This window comes from Cuculus canorus, chromosome 4 (assembly GCF_017976375.1).
Source record: "Cuculus canorus isolate bCucCan1 chromosome 4, bCucCan1.pri, whole genome shotgun sequence".
Lineage (NCBI taxonomy): Eukaryota > Metazoa > Chordata > Aves > Cuculiformes > Cuculidae > Cuculus > Cuculus canorus.
This window is the reverse complement of record NC_071404.1, coordinates 59,898,155-59,914,231: the sequence shown is the minus strand read 5'-3', so window position 1 is coordinate 59,914,231 and position 16,077 is coordinate 59,898,155. Positions and strand designations below refer to the sequence as shown.

The following is a 16,077-nucleotide window of genomic DNA, read 5'->3' as shown; positions in this document are numbered from 1 at the left end:
TGCATATGAGGCAGGCACTGTCAGAGGTAAAGCAGTGTCTCTCTCTTTAGTGTGTTTATTCTATCCTTTAGGGCTGATCCCAAATTCCTGTAGTTCCTGCACTGCACCCACTGCCAGTGAGCATTGACTCTCTAGCAAGTCTTTTGCAAGATCTTTGCTGTGCAGAATCCCTGTATTGTTCCTTTCTTATTTTAGCAAAACAAGAATCCCCCAAACTACATCTGAAGTCTGTGTAGAAATAGCGTATCACAGAGGCCAACTCCAGGTTATGCATATGTCTGGCATTTGGGACGGGAGGGGGGCAAAGTTTACCAGTTAGTACACTCATATTATAATAAAATAAAGGTGAACTGGGAGGAGAGCAAGTGCTGAATCCTAAAATGACACAGAAGAGCCATAAACCACTGTATGTTGTGCTATTCTCTAGCCCTTTACACTCCAAGCAGAAGCGAAATCTAGGGTATCATAAATGAAACAAAGATCTTCTTTAATTTCGTTTCAGAAGCCGTTGCCAGGTAATGGGGTAACAAACATTAACTTCTTCAGAGTAGGCAAACCACTATTTCTCTGCTCTATACTGCTGCCATCAAGTCAGAGTTATTCTCTAAAAGCTTCTTGGAACCAAGTGGAGGTTCTGCTATAAACCACAATGGGAGTAGAAAAAACAAATGGCATTTTTCCTAGAAATAAAGTGTATGAATATCCTCATGAGGTGTTGCCTGGTCTGCTCTACCCTTTTCTTACTGGAACTGTATATATTTAATCAAAATTGAAGGGTGAAGACACATAGCATCTGGAGATTTTTCATTTGTACAGTAAGAAATAATAACTGGTCTTACCCTGTGTTTGCCTGTAAATTTCTTAAATGGTCCAAAACCTGTTTATTGCTTATAGAGGTGATGTTGCTGAGAAGTGACCTGAACTGGGTCTCTTTTCCGCCCCCCCTGCAGAGTAGTCATACTTGCCTTTTATAGAGAAATCACTCAAAAAGCAGCATGCCTGTTGGACTCTCAAGCCTTGTTTTCATTTTTAATTTACTTGTCTGACTCCCATCTAACTGAATGCAAACAATTGCTCCTTTAGTATGTAAAGAAGATGAATTGTGTGTTGGGGGCCAACGCCTCAGCCGCCTTGTTTTTATATTCCCAGGAAAGTACTCAGTACCTGTTGAGGCATACATAGAGCTAGGGTGAAATTTGCCTTTTTTTGTCATGAGAGATTAAAGTAGGACCATTCTGTATCAGCTGAGCTGTGAAAACAGAGCCCTAGAATGACCTTTTTCCTCTGCGAAGTTTTTAAGGTTTAGGATGGTCCAGAGTGCGGAACCGTGGCAGCAGGAGTACTGCATTCTGTGTTGGAAAAAGACTTAGGAACCTGCCACTACCACTGGAGCAACCACATACAGTTTAACACTGAATCCTACTTTAATCAAGCTATATATTTTGTCTTTTTAATACACTTCTTCAAATGAAATTACCCGTATTCTCCCCTACAGGTTGAAGAAAGAGAGCTGGGTTTGTAGTTAATGTTGGAAGCAATATTCAGGCAGGAGGACTCATTGCTGTTTCCCTTGTGTGGATTTTTTTATTATATTTTCTAATTGTTTAATTTAGGCTGGAAGGGGTCCCATGTTCCTATGCTATCCAGCTTGACTGACTAAACTGATTCCCACAGAAGTTTCATCTGTAGCAATCCCAACAGTGAGGAACAATTTTTCATGTGTAATTAATCCTAATAAAACCAACAGTTCCAGGAGGCTGACCTAGATCCATACATTTCATGCTTTTGTCAATTAGTGTTACTTCTAGTGTTTAAACAGTATAGTTAGAAAAAAATACTGAAGATGTGTGAGGATGGAGGAAATTTAAGATGTAACTGCTGAGGAACAGAAATTAACATCCTTACAAACATAATTTATTTTACATTTTTTTTTCAAACTAGATATTTCTTTTATTTTTTTACTGGTGCAGCAACCTCTAAAAATCTCTTTTAAATCTCCTAGTATAGCAGTAGTTTATCGAGATCACACTGAAGTCTGTTATAGCGAAGAGATACTTTGTGCCTGCACATGTGTTCAATAACTACTTGTATCTCTAAAGTTTGTTTTATAATTGACAGCGATATTTTCCACTGATTTTTCATCCAACTATTTTTGGTTATGTACTAGTACTGTCTTCCTGTATAGAGATGTGCTTCGTAGAGATTAAAAATTCTTACAGGCTTTCTATAATCAGATCTGTTGACCAAACCCAGGTGTTCATTATTGTATTTTCTGGTGTATAGATAGCAGAAAGTTCATGAGTGCCTAGTAAGTCCACTGAGGCAAGTGTAAATGTTTTTTAATTTATTTCTTTTTCTCTTTGTTTCCAGAAATGCTGAATTTGGTACTCTGCAAAAAATAGCGTGTGGATTTTTAGCACCGGAAGAACGAGAAAAGGTAATTACTGGACCATATATTCTAGTGTCATTTGTTAGCTCTGCTAACGTATTAAACTGCTCAACCTGATCTTGTTGTGCAGCCTACAGCACCATCTCTGCATATGGGTTTTCTGTATTTTCAGTTGTGCGAGAACAGTTATTTCTTGAGAATACTCCTTTATGGAAAGGGAGCAGGGGAACAAAAGCAGCAGAGCATGAAAATGCTGAAGCAAAATTGTAAGGAATAGCACACCGTGAGTTTTTTCAGTGCATGTAGAAATGAAAAAGATAAAAAAAAGATAAAAGATGGGGAAAAAAATCAAGGTTTATATATGCCAATGGAAAAAAAATGTGGATTTCATTGAATTTGCAAGACTGTGTAGTAGAGCCTTTCAGCACGGTGGGCAAGTGTTGAAGGAGGCTCAGCGTTCATCAGTGTTGCAGCAGCCTCCTCAGTTTCGGTGACTGAGTAACTTGTGAGGTGGTGCACCCTGCTCCAAGGGTCGTGAGCTTCTCTGCTGCCTGTGGGCCTGCCTTTTGCAATTGAGTCTCTTCGTCCTTTTGGGTCATGACATTTTGTTTGGGCAATGCAGTTCAACAGGGCTGTGGCTCAGTTGCTGGTATTAAAAAAAATGCTGTTCATCAAACTTTCATGAGCCACTTTGCCAGGGGTTGTGTCTTGAAAGACTAGGCTCTGAAAAGCATGTCACTACCATCTCCTGTATTTTCTTCTACCTCTTTCCATGGTTGAGAGGTGAGCACGCTGGGTCCTTGTGTGCTTTTGCACTTTGCTTCTTTCTGGAGACAAGTGATGTAGAAGTTGGGCAAGGAGGACACGGCCATGCTGAAGAGTGGTGGTCCTGCTTCAGCTGGTACATATGATTCAGTGATACAGAGGAGGGATCAGAACCCCATGGCTGTGTTAAAGATGGTGCATGGATTCATTATTACTGTAGAAAACCTAAAGGAATCTACATGAGCAGAGCCTTTCAGTTTGTTTTTTTTTTGCAATAATTAATATAACAAATTCAAAGTGAGATGTATGTAGATGCCACAGTATGGAGAACAAAAGGAAATATGTAATGTGAAGATCTACACATTTGAGTATAGCAAAGCAAGCATAGTGAGATTTAGAAACACAGATGCAAAGAGATGCAGATAGGAGATGTTGTAGGGGCCAGGAAAGCTTTTGTATGAACAGGTATGATGTTCTTATGGGGCACTTCATTTCATTGCTTGGGTTTGAAAAATGCATGTGAATGACATCTTGCATTCACTACATCTGCAGTGCCATACTGTTGATAATTAGCATGTGCATTTTAGAGTCAGTATGTAAGCCAAAAAGACAAATGGAAACAAATTGTAGGGTGGACCCGTGTGGCCTTCTTCACATATCAGCATTACAATTAGTTGGAAGCCCATCTTCCCACTCTATAAATGGAAGTGCTATGTCAGGTCTCAGAATGATATTGAAACATATTGAAGTGCTTAAATTTGCAACTTGTTTTGATCCTTCTGTATTTTTTCATGGTAGATTCTGCATGCCTCCATTTACTGCAGAATTATAATGGGAGAGGAAACATAGCAGATGGAGGGAGAAGCTCTAGGGGCAAATAAACACTTGATGAAAATGCATAAAATTTTAAGGGGACCACTCTGTCCTGTAGTTTGAGCTCATAGTGTTTTGAATTACCTTCCATGTGCTAATGAATAAGATTTGTTTTGTTGGATACTTCAGTTAGTATTTACATTGTCATTTAAAACTCTGTAAAGCCTTGTGTCATGATCACCAGCTCATTTTTCTGCCCTGGGACTGTTATGTTCGCGTGCTTAACAACTATGAGAGATGCAGGACAACTTTACCAGGGACTCAAACAATTCATTGCTTTGAGTATAAGTCAGTTTATCCGTGTCAAAAAGAGAGAATGAAGAATCTGATTTCTTTAAAATCATGTATTTCCCAAGGGGAATAATGGAAAGGTGGTTTACGACTTTCTCCCCCTTAGTATCCTGAAGATTATAGTTACATATGACGTGTTGTCAAAGAGAAAGAATGCTGCACTGTTGAGTTCTACTGATATTTCACTGTTCTTTCATAAGAAGATGAAATATTAGTCCAAGTTATCATGCAATTTAAAATTATCTCAATGAATCCAATAATTTGTCTTCATTTATGCTTTATTTATGCTCTTTACAGTGGTAAAGAGATTTTTTTTAAAAATCAGTATTTCTTTTTGCAGGTAAGAAACTAAAATTACCAACAGGTTCATTATGGCTAAGTGCTTTCCAAGGACTTGGAACAAAACTCTCCATGCTTTAATGCAGTGTAGCTCAAATGGGAACTTATTTCCACTGACTTTCTTAAAAGCTATCAATGTTGTTTTAAAGTTTAAGTACAAATGATATTGTAAGTAGATAAGAGTATGTAATTAGCAAAGAATTGGCCACTTGCATTCTTGTATTTGATCAATGTGTCATCATTTTCAGCTTTTCCTGTTCTCTGAGGTCAGGTGGTTGCATGTGATTTTTCTTTCAGCCCCTGAAAGGGATCCTGTAGAATCATTTAGTTCTGTCGACTATAAAAGCAGGACAGCTGCAAACTCCTTAATTCTTACAAACTTCAGTGGTGTCCTTTCATTTGGTACCATGTGGCACTAGGTTGCAGTGGCTGGGCTAAGGATATAACAGATGTATTTTATTGCATTGAAGGGATGCTAGCTGCTCTATGTGTATGCCATGCCCTGGGAAAAGCATCACCCCTTCTTATAGGAGAGGCGACCTTGATGGGGGTGTTCACCCCCATGAAATGGGGGCTTTTTGTAGGTGGAGTGAATTCCATGCTGTGCTGCTGTTAGTGAGTGGAGTCTGAAGCTTCAGAAATTGAGACTATGCTTTTAATTTCTGCATGGCCAGGCCAAAGGAAGAGATCCCAAGGCTCAAGGGCACGAGAAGCACTCTCTTCTTTTATTCTCAGTGCCTTTTTTTTTTTTTTTAACCGGCTGGCCATGACATTAAGATTTCTAATTAATTTAGAAACCACAAGCAGTTAAAGAGAGTGAGCAATGTAATAACTTGGCCATGGGGCAGAGTAAAAGCACATCAATTATTCAGGCGGTCGCTCCTGCTTATTCCCTTCCCGGAGCTGGCTGTCAGTGTGTGTCAGCAATGCCACTAATGCCCTTCAGAATTTACATGCGTAAACAGTGGCCTTTTAAAATCTGCATGAGGATAACTCCAGCATTTCCAACAATAGCTGCCAGCACTGTGCTCTGTCTGTTGAACGCTGGGGGATCCAAATGGTATTTCAGGTGCCTATTTCAGAACTGGGATCTTGGCAGGCGCATGCACCAGGACCCTCTGCTGTGGAGAAGTTTCTCCTCCTTGGTTGTCCCTCTTTAGGTTGAGGGGCAATCTGAGCTATGGGAAGAAATAAACAGTCTTGCTTTAAAATGCAGATAGTGTCTGAGAGTATTCTCTCTGCTGAGTGAAGACCAGCATCATCCCCTCCTGCCATTTCTGTGACATCCCTAAAGCATGCAATGCAAGATTGCCATGGATGCCACTGGGGCTCAATCTGCTGCAGTTGCTCTAGAGGGATGAGGGGCAGGAAGCATCTCTTCCTCACTCTTGTGGTTGTTCCGTGTCTTGTACTTTCACTTAGCAGTGAGAAGCTTTTCTCACTGCGAAGAACTAGATTCACTGGACTGCACTGTTCGTCTTACACGGGTGCACCACAAAGTCTCTTGTTGGGGATGCCACGACAAGCAACACTGATTTCTACATTGAACTAGCAAGGAGACTGAAAATTTGGGAACCTGTTGGATTATAAGCTGAGCACGAAGCTTTTTTTTCCTGGCTGGTTGGCGTGATTATCCCAGTGGCTGGAGGCAACCACCTTGCTCTTTAAAAAGTGAACTAATTTGTAAAGGTGGCAAAGTACAATGAGCCTTACTAATTATGTGTTGTGCTGGTGAAATGACCAGCTTTGGTTTGGAAAATGCTGACTGTAATTAATTGTGAAGGGCTTTATTCTTTGATCTGTGTAGCCATTTATGAATCACCTCTCCCCATGGAAACTTTTACATCTGTCTCACTGGGGAGCTAGAAGAGGAACAGGTAAAATAGATTTGCTTTAATAGCTGCGGTTGTAACTTAAACACTTGAAATTATATTAAACATCTTTCTCCATTACCATTTCATGTTGATCCTGATGATATACCAGCCAAGGCTAAGACAGGATCAGCGTGCATTTAAATGGAAGAAACTAAACTCTGTTGACAAATGCTTTGGCTAAATGGGGACTTCATTGCACTGAGAACAAGAATGCAATTAGCTGAAATGTTTGTTTACAAATTCTAATTCCTGGGGAGTATCTTCTCAGATTGTCGCTTACATCTCTTGGGCTGGTTTTGTTGCCAACGCTTGCAGATTGACAGATTTTACAATGCTCAGTTGTAGCACACTTGTAGTGGATTAACTTTGGATGGTAAAGGTGAACCCAGCTGAAGAACAGGGGCTGAGCTGCAGATGTGCCTAAGTTTATTTGTGCATTCCCCCCCTCTATTTTACAGTTTACGGTTAGGTGCAATTAATAATAATTATTAAATGCTCTAGATATTAAATGGTGTAGGATGAAGAGAAGCTGGAAATTGTGCAGTGTTGGAGTGTTGTTACTGCTATCTTCTGTCCCCCACTTACAGCCTAAACCAGAGAAATCAAAAATGGGTTCCAACTGAGTGAGGATGTATCTCATTCAAGGTACATGCATGAAGAGCCTTGTCCTCCTGGTTGGTTGAGAAATGTGGACACCCTCAGGAGGTGATTTAGCCCATTCATGATGCGAGTCATGCTCCGAAAATGCCAGTTCTCCTCAGATTACAGAAGGAGCCAACGGGAAACATAACAGCTGCAATCCAGATTTTAGGCTCAGGGTAGGAGGGGGTGTTCAGTTGGGTTTTTTGATGGTGTATGATTTTTGTTCTGGTGTGGGTTTTTGTGTTAAATTCAGGCCAGTAACATGGTTGAGAGATTATATTTAGGCAAACAAGGAGACAGGGGTATAGGGAAATGTAAACAGGGCTTTTGGAAGCTAGATGAGAAAACTGATCTTGACAAGAAGAAAACAGTTCATGCTGCTTTTGATATCAGCTATCCATGAAGGGTGGTGGATTGGGTGCTTTATACTGTGCTTTCACATAGGTAATGAAGTACCAAGAGTGGGGTTCTATTTTGTTGCTGCGTAGAGTTTGTGAAGTGTGAAGGAACATGCATTTTAGTATGCATTGATAGCAACAAAATAGCATGTATTAATTTTAAAGTGTGTAATAAAACATTGCTTTGTATGCTAGGATATGGTGTGGCAGTATTTATTAGCTCATTTTCTTCTTACTCTGTACAGTAGCTCTATGTTCTTTGCAGATATTTCTTCTGTCTTCCTTGCAAATGAATACGGTGTCTGTACTTATCTGTCAGGTGACATTGGATAAGTAAGCATTTCCTGGACATATTTGCCTGGTGTGTCTGTTGGTGAGCTTTAAACATTTACCATAATAATACAATTTTGTCCCCATTTGCTGAATACAGGATAATAATGGAATAGTCAGTATTAATCTGTTTGGTGATGGCTTATGGTCATATTAAATGATGGGGAACAGACTAATGAGGATCATCGTATTGATGGATAAGAGTTACAATTTACCAACCTCACAGTAACTTAAATAAAACAAAGCTGCTTTTGACTAATCTGCAGAGTGGTAAGCAATGTGCGGGTATATCCACACTTCTTGTACTAAGTAGGGCTGCAGAACAAGGGAGCAAGCTCTGTCAGAGGCTGTGATGGGGCCACTACAGAGGCTGGTTGCAAAATATTAAGTCTCAATGTCTGTCAGATGTGTTAGCGATGAGTTGTCGATAAGCTCGTTGCAGTGATCTGCGTCTTGCTGTCTTGTCCCATGCAAGTCATGCTCCCTGGCAGCACATCTCCTTCTTGAGGCAGTGAAAGGGGAATTGCAGGACTTTGATGCAAGTGCTTGCTTCTTGAGAGGGGCTGCTTAGGGGGTCCCTTGGGATTCAGTGCTAATATAGCATTTAAAACACCACTTTTTCTGTGTCAACAGTGGAAATAACAATTAAGGAAATGCTCTCCTTAATTTGTGAGAAGTGTGCCTGATATTACATGCTTATATGTTTCTAAGAGTCTACTCTTAATACAGTATGTGAGCACATACATACATATCTCCTATGAAAGCTAATTGCACTATTAGGAGAAGATCCCACTAGCTTAAGAAGATGCATTTATTTGTGTCTTAAGAGGATTTTTTTCTGAGATGAAAGAAATACTGCACAGTGCCAAATTTTATTGAAAGTGTATTGTTCTTCTTTATACCTTCTCCTCTCCCCATCTTGAAATCGTTCTGGAATTTGGAAATACTTTGTGAGATTGAAGCATATCAGTGTAATTCAAGGCAGGCAGCACTTAACTGAGCTGTTGGAGAATTCATCGTGAGGATGGCTTGAGGCTGATTTTGTTTCCTATAGGATAGTCAGTAGGAAGCAGCATTGCCAACCATGCTGCATACATGAAAGGTATAGGAAACCCAGGAGAATGGAAAGCACTGTGACTGAGGTATCTCCTTTTGGCTCTGCTCCGCTATGACTTTAGCAGCCACTCCAGGTGCTATCAAGACTTTGGGGCAGATCAAGGGATTGGTTTCCTGGGCCTGCCTTGGGATGGAGGAGAGGACCTGGATCCAGGGTAACTGCATGTGCTCCTTTCTGAGAACCCCTCCTTTTGGCATGCAGGAGGCAGATCATCTTAATCTCCTTTACGCTTCCATAGACAGTTACACTGCTATTAGGAACAGGGCTTTGAGGTTTCATACCAGCATGATTTGAATTGTCTAATTTAGACAAAAGTTTTAAGACCTCTCTCCTCTCCCTCACATGCAAAATAAATTGCAGAGTTTAAATGCACTGTGTCTGGCTGGGAGGCATTTCCCAGTGGTTTATAGCTTTGCTTTTATTGATAGGCTGTGTTTGCTCTCACACAAACTGATTAATTTGAACTCAATGATTTGTTTTGCAGAAGTTGTTTGGCTAGGGATGAAGGCTGAATTAAGGGTTTTTTATTGGGTGGAAACTTTAGTTCTTATAGATTTCTTCAGATCATGGTTCCGCTCCCTGCAAAGTTTGTAGAGACTCAGATGAAGTGGCCCTTGGCCAAGCTAGGAATGTGCAACCTGCCAAGTATCTGTAGGGAGAGCAGGAGGATACGTTAAATTGCAGACCGCTTTTGAAAATTTCAGGATGTCCTGCTGAAGCAAAACAATAGACCTTTGGAAAAATGTAAGGTGATCTGATTCTACTGCTTAATTTCCAAAAATAAGAACAAAATTGGAACAATCAATCCAATTATATTAAAATATGAAGGTATGCTAAGTACAGCATTAGATATGTATTTTTCCACTATAAATACACCCCAAAGGAATCATTCTATTTTTAAGATGAACTTGGTATTATGATAATGTAAAAGAAGTCTATAATTTATAATTCCAATTGGACGTGAAGAAATTTAACATGTCAACTTCTTTATTCATTACCCCAGCAGTCAAGACTAACAGGCTGTTCCTTCACCTTCACTGTCAATCATTTAGATAGACCAATTATGGATTCAGTTAAAAATATATATATATATATTTCAAAAGAGAAAATGCAGCAGAAGGTTCAACATACTAATATTTAAAAAAAACCAACCCAGATCTGTAAGGGTGCATTTAGTCCTATGCTGTATAAGCTTGTGGCCAAAACTCTCCAACTATTGCTCTGGTCTTTCTGGAGTTACCAAATGGACTAAGTTAAGAAGTGGTTCTCTAGAGCCACTGTTGGGAAAAAACTGGTGACAACTGATGGTCACTTCTTGTACCATTTAGAAACACTCACTGCCTGGCAGTTGTTTTTAGGTTTTGTTTTGGTTTTTTTTCTTTTCACCAAAAAGAATCCAAACAGGGATGAGATGAAAGATTAAGTCCTATCTTGGTATTTGGGTCTTGGTTGTGCATAGCCATTCATGTATGCTGGAAGAAAAAAGCGTACTCTTGCTGTGTCGAGATCAGTATTCATTTTTAGCATTAGTTTTTGGATTTTTGAGCCTTAATGTCTCCAGTGCAGCTCTTCTTTAGCACTGAATTTAGAGCAGACTGTTTCCTTTTAAGATGTAAGATATAATTGCATTGACCTGTGTTCTACCAGTACTAAATATTCAGTGTGCTCAAAAAAAAAAAATCCTCAGAACTAGAACTGGAAAACCAAATGCATAAGTATAGTTACAGCTCTAGTAATCTTGTTTTAAAGCAGCAGCATTCCTTTGGGGTAAGTTTATTATGACAAAATATACATGGCTAGACTCAAATAGAGTTAACCTAATATGATCAGACTGATTTGGAGCAGAGGTAGGTCAACACTAAGTCTTTTTGAAAATCTCATCCCATCTCTCTAGAGATTAAAGCTTATGAGTGCAGAGCATCAGCCTAAGTCATGCTGAAGAGGCAGAAGAGATGTTTCTCAACAGAGAGATGCTTCAGTTGGAAAGCAGGAGCTCAAAACAGACTAGAAGCGTAAGAAAGATTTGCGGCCAGACAGGGAAATATCCAGCTTTGCCCTACAGATGAGGTTGGGAAGTTAAGCCACTTGATTGCATCAGTGACTCTTGCTACTGGCAATGTGCATATATGGGCAGACTCCCTGTTTTTGGGTGGATAGGGGCATCCTCTCCTCTCGTGTTTTGGGCAGGACTGCTGGACCGAGGGACTACAGATGAAAAACTTGAGGTTGCCTGCCTCAGTTTTCTCTTTGGTTTTATCTTCTTTTAAAAAAAAGCGGTTGTTGCAAAGGCAGCGTCCTTGGGTTTGGAAACACTCACTGGAATCTCATAGCATGAGAAGTCATATTTGATGTAACATTTTTATTTTTATATCTAAAAAACTAGTACTGTTTTAGGCCATTGAATGTTTAGAGTATTGCTGTTGCACGTGGAAAGAAGCTTTAGGGCTCTCCTCTTGTATGTCTGCCAATAGTGCATGTGACTGGTTTAGTTGAGGAGTTGAAAACATAAGGTCTAGTGAGGCCACGGAAAGAATATCGACACCCTTTGCATGCATGGCTTCCTATGGAAATAACTGTAGCTGTGTTTTTTATAAGTGAGTCTGAGTTTGGCTCCTGGACCATGTTGGCGTGGTAAGAGATTTGACCAGATCCAAGCCATTCAGCATCAGTCCCTTTGCAGTCAATGAAGTGACTCATTCCAATACCTCACCCTTAGATATTCTTTCTCATCGCTAGTGCTGCATCCCACACGTGTCCATCTAATGGAGGTGCTCTTCCAATCATCTGTGGTGTCCCAGCATAAGATGTGTGCAGTCTGATGGTGTGTCCTCTGCTCTCAGCGCTAAATGTGTTACTGCAGGGGCCTCAGAGGAAGGCATTCTTGCCAGTCTCTACAATATTTGAAGAATCACTTTGTCTACCCTTATAACTTTTGCAGTTTATTCAAATGGCACACTGTTTCACTGATGAAACTTTCTCTTGGACCATGTGGTTGCAATTTGGAAAGCAATTCTTGCTATTTAAAAAAATAATCTAGCATAAGCAGTACATTTAGCCCTTAAATGCAGCAGCGTCGTGCCTTTTGGAAAAGCACACAGGTGCAATATGTATAACATGTGCATGAGTTAAACTTCTTGGACTGCTTTCCCTGATCAACAATTTCATACAGGAACACACACATCTCTGTGAATGGAGCTAAATCTATTGAGGCTTTATCCTTTGAGACTGACTTTTGCATGTCCGTATTGTATGGATCCTGCAAAGGACTAGAAAGACATTTTGTTGGTGTCTGAGTATCCGTGAGGTGGGCCTGGCACATATATATAAGAAAAAAAACCCCTGCAAATGCTCAAGGCAGAGGATAGGATAGAATGCGCAGATTGAGTAAACAGATGAGGCGGTCCAACATGAAGAGCAGGATGGTTATGGTAAGTGTAGTGTGCAGAAGTCACAGTACATCAGCTGGCTAATCAGTTCTGAATGATTTGTAGGCATCTCAGTAGAGGTGAGTTTTAGGGAGATTTGAAGAATGGTGGTGTGACTCTGCAGATTTGTACTCTTCAACTGCAGAAAGAGGGCCTTCAGGAAAAGCATGAAGTTTATTGCTTTAGTGCTGCTTTTCTATATATTTTTATATCTACTTGTTTTTCTGTGTTCTTTTTCTTATGTATTTTTTCTTTCTCTTTTTAAAATTCTTTTTTCTTCACATTCTTTACATAGTTTCTCTTATGAGACAGGATGATCATGGGCCCAGATGCTGTGCTACAAAAGCTGGTTTTAAAACCAGTGGAAAGTCTGGCCTGATATTTAGCAGTTGCTTAGTACTTTCATCTTCAAAGAACTGTGAGAACATTAATTAATTCTGCTGGGGAGTGCCCAAGAAAGTGCTGCTGGAATAGTTATGCAGACTGCACAGCCAGGAGAAACGGCAAGGACAGTGTTGTTGCTGGGCTTAGGAGGTCTGTACTCATATACACAATTCAGCAAAGGGCCCCGCAACAAGTACTTTAATGGGAGAAAAATCTCCTTTAGGTGCCCATTTTTTTTTCCACTGAGTAAGTGATTGGTGTTTCCAAAGGAAGATGGTATCTCATTGTTGCTGCTGCCCAGCTGAAAGAGATGGGTGACTTTGGATTTTTGTTCCCCAAGCCACCCCTTCAAGATGGGTTCAAGATTGCAAAGGCAGTAACCTCAACAGCCTGGCAACTGCTCTGTGGATGCTGGGTGCTGAGGCAGAGAGAGGCCGTGCAGAAGTCAGGGTTGCAATTGCATGCCTTTCACTTGAAAAATGTGTAAACTGCTCTGCAGCACATACAAATTTGGAGGTGCACAGTGCTCTGCTCTGCACTTGTGGCTCTTTGCATATGCAGAACTATTTTGCCCATGCAGACATTGGCTATGGCGGGAGTAAAAGAGCAAAACTATGAAAGAGGACCATGAGAAAGCCTTTGGTCTGCTCTTCAGGACAGCGTCAGCAGCCTTCGGTGCGGGCTGCGGTAACCTGTGCTGGAGAGAATGAGGAGTGCTTGTACATCCCCTGCTACTGGCTCTGCACAGACAGGACAAGTGGCAGCCAGGGGTCATTGGCAACAGCATTTCAGGCTGGCACAATAGCTGACATCTTCCATCTGCACACCTAAGGCCTCTGCCTAACGGTGATCAATGTTGCCTGTTCTTTGAGACTTGCCTTAAGGAAACCTTTTGAACGAAGACACGACTCTACAATATTTTAACTCTGAATCCCCTGAATAGGTCATTATATTATTTAAAAGAGCTTTTAAATGATCACACCTACTGGTGCCGATTTATTAGCAGCAAACCATTCGAGCCTTATATGACTTGACTAATACTGTATCAAACAATTCAGGGTTGAAATAGGCACTAGCAGTGTGTAGATATGATACTTACCGGTATTGTGAGCATGAGTTGGAGTGAGAGCGCTGATGTGAAAGCGAAAGGGAAGGCAGAAGGAGGCTTGATGCCAGAAAATAACATGGCTATAAAGAGCGTTTGCTGGTTAGATGTCTCTTGGGGGTTGGATGTGAATCTATGCTTTGGTCCGCAAGCTGGAGGTGAGATGTGTCTTCATATTGAGTGGAAACAGGTCTTTAAACAAAAGACAGATTCAGGTTGACAGGATAGGAGCTGGGTTTTGGTTTGACTTTGCTGACCTTGCTCAGATGTGGAGGTGGGGGAAGCTTTAAACTTCCCTCGCAGCTCATTTAATAGCACTTAACGCAATGGTAAATTTTAGAAGTCGTGCAAAATGCACTTAGAAAAAATATATTTCCTTTAGCTTTGGTCAAATAGGTAAATAAAATGTTCCTGACTGCAGGTTTGTGTTCATTGGGCCTCATAAGTACTTGCTGATAGTTTTCCAAAATGTATTTTTCAAGTTGGTGAGTTACAGAGCTGAGAAAGGAGAGATCATGACTGAGGCAGTTACTTTTCCAGTGTGCATTTAAGATAGTAAAATTATATCCAGAGCTGCATAGTTTTAATTTACCAGTCTTCCCAAGACTTCAGTAGATTAACACACTCAGAAATACTTCTTTTTAATCTCAAGAAATTACTATGCCTAGGTTTGCATGAACAGCAAGGCTGGATCTCCTGAGGCTCACAAGCTGTAATCAGAGATGTTTATATGAAATTTTAGTGTTCCATCATATTTTACCATCTCAGGAGTGAAAAAATAAACTTAATGAACCTAGATCAGAGAGATTTGTGATAAATTCCCAAAGAATAGAAAGTATTTGCAAGTAGCTGTGATTTTCCTGTGTGATTTTAATTTTATGGGCCCCTGTTGTTCAACATTTTCTTCAGAGTAACTAAGAGTTGCATTAAATATTAAACAAATGGTGTGATGATTCATAAAGAGGGTCATGAGCTCCATATGTGAGTTAGAAATTTAATATCCAGCTGGTTTCACTATAATCCATGTGAAATGTCCGGGAATCAGAGAACTCCAGTGTCTTTGAATAATTAGATGGTGATCAAAACAGAAAAAACTTCCATTGAAACAATTTTCTCTTAGAAAAGGCTAATTCTTTAAAACAAAATTGCTTGTTAGAGCTCATCAATTGTAATAGCAATGAGCAGAAGAAAGACAAAAAGAATTTGGAAAATGTCAGAATGTCATCTTGATATTTGCAGAATTGATAATTTTTTTTAGTGTAAATGCCTTTCATTTAAAGTTGTAAGAAGGCTTACTCTGTTTTAATAGGAAAGAAGGAAGGTGAGATGTTTTCATTTCATTGAATGTAACTTATTTTAATTATCCTAAAATGACTTTTTAGAATTTTGTTTCACCGAAAAGGAAAACTGTATTACCTTTTTTCTCATATTTATATATAATTTTAGTACTGGTTCAGGTTACAGGAAAAAAATATACCCAAGTCTTTTCTTTGGATTTGGCAGCTAATTTTTCCCCTTCTTCTCCCTGGAGCCCTGGAAAAATACCTGTCAGCTATTCATCTCCAAGACAAATATGCTGACGTTTTTCCCAGGCCTTGCAGAGCTTGCATCCTGCTTTGCATGACAATTACAAGGCTATGCTGAGGGATACCACATGAGTTAAAAACTTGTTTGTCCTTTATAACAGCTGCTCACAACACAAAACATATGCACACACAAATCCAGTGCCCGTCCATGGAGTTCCCCAAGAGGTTTCCCTGTGCTGCAGCTGGGTTTCAGCCTGTAGGCAGATGCATACATGGAGTTTACATGTTGGCTCAGTTGCAGCTTGACTTTCAGCTATAGAAGTTTTTTGTTGGCAGCATTTGGAAACTAAGTATGGAATCTACATTCAAGAAATACTGTAGAATCATTGGAAGTGTAGGACTTGATGTGGTGGGGTAGGTTACTTCATGCATAGCTCTAATTAAGGAGGGTTGCTTTTGCATTTAGTTGGTCAAAAGGTGAAGTAGGTCATAGCAGATGCTTGAAATTAAGAAGCAAGCATTATGGATGCACGCAGAACTGAAGGTTTAATGCTTTAGTACCTAGACTTCTCTGAAAATACAACTGTTCTTAGTGTCTTGGATGAGGGTTGTCTTTCTT

The 16,077-nt window shown here is 40.0% G+C and overlaps 1 protein-coding gene across 18 annotated transcripts in view; it reads left to right on the top strand.

Moving 5' to 3' along the window:
• The window catches only part of ADGRL3 (adhesion G protein-coupled receptor L3), a 532,152-nt gene that overhangs the window by 90,812 nt on the left and 425,263 nt on the right, over window positions 1-16,077 (top strand). For all 18 annotated transcript variants that reach the window (XM_054064759.1, XM_054064762.1, XM_054064751.1 and 15 more), the window contains exon 2: window positions 2,371-2,437. The gene's annotated coding sequence lies outside the window, so the exon portion shown is untranslated. The remainder of the gene's footprint in view (window positions 1-2,370; window positions 2,438-16,077) is intronic.